Raw genomic sequence first — 5,686 nt, 5'->3', positions numbered from 1 at the left:
GTTTAGTTATTTCCCTTTACCTGTTTTTTCGGATAAATTACACTGGGGTCAACACTCATAATTTTGCGGCATTAATTTTAAAACTTGTTCTAAGCTAATTTGAGGTTGCTGATACATGTACCAGAAAAAGCATTAGCTTTTGAGTATCAAGCCAAGATCTTGTTCTATGAAAAAGTGGAGTTACATGTCAATATAACAAAATTCAGGAGTTTCAAAACAGCATATTTATGCAAGTTTGATTAAACAACTTAACATATTCGGGGATCTTAAACGTGTGCAACTTGCACTCGGGACCTCGGAGATTTTTCACCCTTGTCCGAGAAGGTATAGATGTTACATCTTACATACCATAAGATCAGGGGTCGAGCTGAAACTGAAATAGAGCAGTCCAAAGAGTAGCAGACGACGAAAGGCTGCAGAGAGCCCGGAGCCCAAGGATCGGGAAGGACGTGGGGGCTTGGGGGCAGAAAGTGGAGACGAAAGCAGCTAGTCAGCCGACAGAACATGGTTAGAGAGCAGAAAAGGAGGTGAAAGGAGACATTTTTTAGCGACAAAAAGTTTCCCGGATTCGAACTCGGAACCTTTGAATGAGAGGCGAACACCTTAACCTCTAGGCCAGGAGAGCCCTCCCCACCCCCCCTCCCGCGAAAGTCTGCTTGACGTGACACGTCCAAGGCTGCCGGAGGGTGACGGGTATTTGCAGGTAACAAAAAAAAGGTGTGTACATTTACCATAAAGCGCATTTTATTTTTTTCCATGGCTTCCTTTACTGAGTCCTTGATCACCCCCACCCCACCCCACGATTTTGTCAAATTGAGTTCTTATATAAATGTTCCCAGAGCTTGATATTTGTTGCTTACTTTATTATTTGAGACTTGTTCTCTTAATTCTTGATTTTTGTCTTTAAAAATATATTTGAAATTTGGTAGTCATGGTAGGCTACGTACCGTACTTGGTTTATTTTCCCCTCGTTATTTTATATCTGCTTTGGTAGACTAGGCTGCATAATAATATCATGGCCACTTTCGGAAATCTATATTTCATTTTTTTTCATATTCCGCATTGCATGCAAAAAAATAAATAGATCCAAAGAAAAAGAAAATACGTCAATTGGCTAAATAAAATGAAACATTTTTAATGTAGCCTTCGAATGGCCAGATTCGATGCGAATCTTCCGTCGAGCATAAAAAGGGGAGTGTGACATTACTTTCGGCGATTCGCAATCAAGAGCGGGAACGAGCAAACCCGCACGCCGCACACACAGAGTTTGTTGTTGTCTTGTTTTGTGTGGGTAAAGGAGCGGTGTTCTCTGCTGAGGAGATCGTTTCAGTGTTTACCCAAGTTTCTTTTTCTCTTACTGTTCATTGTTTCATTTGCCGTTTTGACCTCCCTGCTTATGTCCCCATTTAATTGACGCATCCGGGATAGGCCTAATGTTTATCCCCCCCCCCCCCCCCCCCCCCATAAAAAGTAATGAAATCAGCGAAAGAAGTGGTGGCCATAACAATTACACTGTGTCAGGGGAAAAGAAAGAAAAACATATTTTCCGCTTTTCTCAGTTCATATTATGTTCAACTGTTTTTGCTTGTTAGTTTGTTTTTTTTCTACTAGATCAAGAGACATTATGTGACAAATTCAAGTTTGTAATGCGAGTTTGTAATTTCTAATGAAAAACATTGTTTCCACCTAAACCAACTCTCTATTTTTCAGTTTTTCTTTCTCTCTCCTTTCTCTCTTTCCCAGTATTATTCATGAACTGATCGATAGAGAGCTAATAATCATCGCTCGTCTCTCTTTGACGTACAAAGGCAATAGGGTCACGTGATACTTTGAGATGACTACCGTGCCACATTGGCCTTTTGGACGAAAATCGTGGAGCTGAAAGAAAATGGTCTATGGTGGTTTGTAGCTTTCGCCTATTAAAAACGCGTATCGCCACAATCCACCAACCTTTTTATATGATTGGTGTTTTCATCATATTCAAAGATCCAATCTCTTTAAATACTGTATAAACTGCTGATGATTATTGGAACTTTAACATTATATTAATTGTAGATAAATAGCGGTCTTTAAAAGGCGTAATTTAGCCTGTTTTGATGAATTTATCATCAGAACAAATATTAATACGTTTCTTCCACTCTTCGTCTACCTTTAGTCTACTTTATTGTAAGAGAATGCTAAAAAGCTTCTGGATTCACCAATTACAATGTATGTACATGTACTTGACAATTCATACTATGCATAAACATGATCGCATCCTTGACATGATTTATCAACACATCATTCTTGTTATAAGAACTTTAAAACATGCTGCTCTGAATAAACTGCGTGCTCTTTTACGATGTTCTGTGTAGTTGTTCGTGGACTAAGATAATACCAATATACTGACTTCAGCTCCTTTTTGAAGAAGCATCAATTTAGCTGGAAAGCTCGTACCCGATCTGGCAACCCTGGAGATGGTGGCCATATTGTAAAGCCACAATGGCCCCCCGGCCTGGGATAGCAGTCGTTTTGTGAGTCATTCAACCGTGGCCTGCTGTCCACAGTAGTAGACTCCCAAGGGGGAAAAAAGCCTATCTGTCATTGACGAATAGTGCAGACCAGTTATTATGTCTAGGGTTCACTGGATTAAGACAGAAAATCTGAAATATCTGATCAAAGCAGGTAGGGTGCGATTTTTGTTGTTTTTTTTTATCGCAGTGTAGCGCTCGGTCTACACCGCCCGTTCTCTTTCTTCTCTGCTATCGTCTCCGACCTCGAAAAACCTCGATTCCTACCCGCTTGCCCAGATCGACAGATGTTCAGTTACTATTTTAGAAGCTCTTTATTATAATATAGCTTGAATGTGGTATACTATCTGTTGTAGCCTATTCACAAGACTCGTATGTGTGTGTTTCTTGAGTCCATTTTAGTAATGTCGTTTCTGACTGTAGACATTTTCGCTGGAAGTTATCGATCGTTGCCACACCAAACAAAAACAATGTAAAACACAGCCAGGCAAGCCACCGACCCGAACAAAGAGTCTTCATTCGTGACGGTCTTTATGATCGGCTAGTGTTGTGCATGGGCTTGGTTTCAGCTGTTTGGTCTGATCTTTGTGTGTTTGTGCTCAAGAGAAAGAGGGCTTGGGCTTGAGGACATGGTGGTGAAGGTAGGAACACAAACTGGAGCCTTGTAATTTGTTGGTTCAAAAGAATCCATTCCTTTTTCTATTTTGGTGGGATTTTCTTTCCAAGTAAAGTAGAAAAGTAAAATTTATTTTAACCTACATTTTCAGAATGACTGAGGGATGAACGATTTAATGAGAATCTAATCCAAAGATAGCTGTCAGGTTTTATTTCTACCGACGCACACTGACAAGACGTCACAAGGTGCCGCTTTTAACAGCTTTTCTTGATGTCCAGTTTAATCACTGCTGTCCTGTTATTTGTTCAAGCATGCCTATTAAATATCTGCATAGAGGTTTTCTTTTAATAACTCGGTGTGAAATCAGCTGAATTTTTCAAAATTGTTTTTGTCTATGGACCTGGTCCATGACCAACATCTCTTCTGAATCACTGTTCACTGTGTAGTCTTTATTTTTGTTGGAATGTCAAAGTTTTAGGAGATTCAGAAATTATTTGAGTCCTTGATAGATAGATCTGATTGTAGTCACCGCTGTTTCACCTAAAGTGGGTGGTTGGCTGGTGCTTTGGTGTCGTTTGCTCCTACTTTCCTATGAAAAATCTATCATCTCTATCTCCCCTCCTTCTTTTTTGTGTTGTTACTGTCTTACCTCTCATCTTTAGCACTTACATGACCTTATTCATATTGTGTTTCAAGTGCCGTAAAACTCTTACTAAAACTAAAGAGGCAATAGGCACTTGTCATTATCTTGTCTCAACAGAGAGGATATAAATTAAAAATGCTTAAAAAATGACTACTCTTAGTCTTAAGGGTAATATTTTGTGAATGTGAAAATGTCATCCAAAGCTATTAATTAAGGAATGGGCAGATCAAGATTTTTTTCATGATAAATTTTTCTCATAATGGGGTTTGAACTGAATTTTAAACTCTATGTCATGTGATGTGAATGGTAGAAGTGGATTGGGAACTTCATTATTTGTTTTGTTACTCTAGAGAACAAAATCAATGAATGACTAAACATACACAGTTCATCATCTTGTGCATGTGAAATGTTAGTTTAAGCGAGTAAGGAATGGACAGATCCAGATTTTGTCATGATAAATTTTCCTCGTAATGGGGGCTTGAACTGGTTCTAATCATTTGACTACGTCATGTGATGTGAGTAGAAGTGGGTTGGGAACTGCTTTTGAGTTTTGTTACTCCAGAGAACAACACTATTTCAGGAATACCAGTCATTTCGTCAGACTGGTGCCGTCAAGACGTCACTGTCATCTCGTCACACTCCAAATCCACAAGGTTGAATGGAGATGGTCAATTCGTATTCGTAGCACACTTGCAAACATCAAGTCAAACGTGCATTATCATTGCGATGGCAAATCACAATTTTTGGGGGGAGGGTTGGGGCTGTATGTGGAAGGGGGGGGGGCTGTGCGAGTCGTCGTGCCTATCTGATCAGCTACACCGTTCATAAATATGTATTGACAATATTGAAATCTATTGAGTCAGATCATCACAGTTTTTAGGTAAATTATTATTGATGAAAGGTGTGATTGGCATGATCATATTAGTTCTGTTAAAAATAAATTAGCTAATTATAATAGTAATTTATAGAAATGTATGGTGCTGCAGCTAGACCCCTACTTTCAAACGAAGCCTATTAACTATTTACCAGACATTGTTTCGCCTTATATTTAAACTATTGTTCAACTATGGAACAGTTTGGATGAAGATTTTATTAATATCAAAAATTATAATTTATATTTTTTTTTAAAAGAAGCTTTAGGCTGATCCTCAAAAACTCTTACTAGCAACAATTTTGGAGAGATAGATCTGTGAAGTCATTTCGTCACACATAATAGGGTGTGACAAGAAGACTGTGTGACGAAATGACTGGTTACCCTAATTCAGAGACTGTTTAGTCCTCATGGCATTGTATGGTTTATTTTCCAAGGTTTATGATGATCAGCTTCTTTTCTTTGTCAAATTTACGTTTAGCAATTTTCTAAATAAAAATAACATGCAAGTCCGTATAACATGTACCTCTACACAACGCACAACTGCATAAGGGCATATGAGTGTCAAGGGGTGGGTGTCAACAGAGTAGTCTTTACAGGGAATCAGACTTACTCTGCTCACCTCTTTAGCTTTAACAGCACAAGGTTTGCTTCAACTATCTGTATCTAGGCACCCCGGAAATAGCAGGTCACAAGAGTGACAAACATACAAAAGAAGTAGAGGAAAATGACAATAGTACAGTAAGGGTCAGGAAAGAAAAGGCAACAGTTCCCTGTTGTAGATCAGTCACAGTTATGAGTCAGCCCATTTACAATTCTACTGTGCTTGAACGAGAGAAAAATGTTCCCCCTTTGGGAATGGCCTAAAGACACTACAGTCAGTGGCACTGCCCTGGGGGGAAAAACACTCTTCACCTTTCCCTATTTCGAGCTAGCCTCTTTATATAATTTCCATGTCTTTCCACTTTTCTAAATTGTTGTGCATCTCCAGGGTCTACATGGCCTTCCTCTTGATCTCTACTGTTGCATTTTTGTAAACACCCCCC

The 5,686-nt window shown here is 39.1% G+C and overlaps 1 protein-coding gene across 1 annotated transcript in view; it reads left to right on the top strand.

Moving 5' to 3' along the window:
• Positions 1-2,441: 2,441 nt before the first annotated feature.
• Positions 2,442-5,686, top strand: part of LOC101860367 (SPRY domain-containing SOCS box protein 1) — a gene marked incomplete at its 3' end in the record, with an annotated part of 6,484 nt that continues 3,239 nt past the window's right edge. The window contains 1 exon segment of the mRNA XM_013088468.2: positions 2,442-2,664.

Source organism: Aplysia californica, unplaced genomic scaffold (assembly GCF_000002075.1).
Source record: "Aplysia californica isolate F4 #8 unplaced genomic scaffold, AplCal3.0 scaffold00749, whole genome shotgun sequence".
In the NCBI taxonomy this organism is placed as follows: domain Eukaryota; kingdom Metazoa; phylum Mollusca; class Gastropoda; order Aplysiida; family Aplysiidae; genus Aplysia; species Aplysia californica.
Note: the sequence above shows the minus strand (reverse complement) of the source record. Positions and strands in the feature narration are given on the sequence as shown.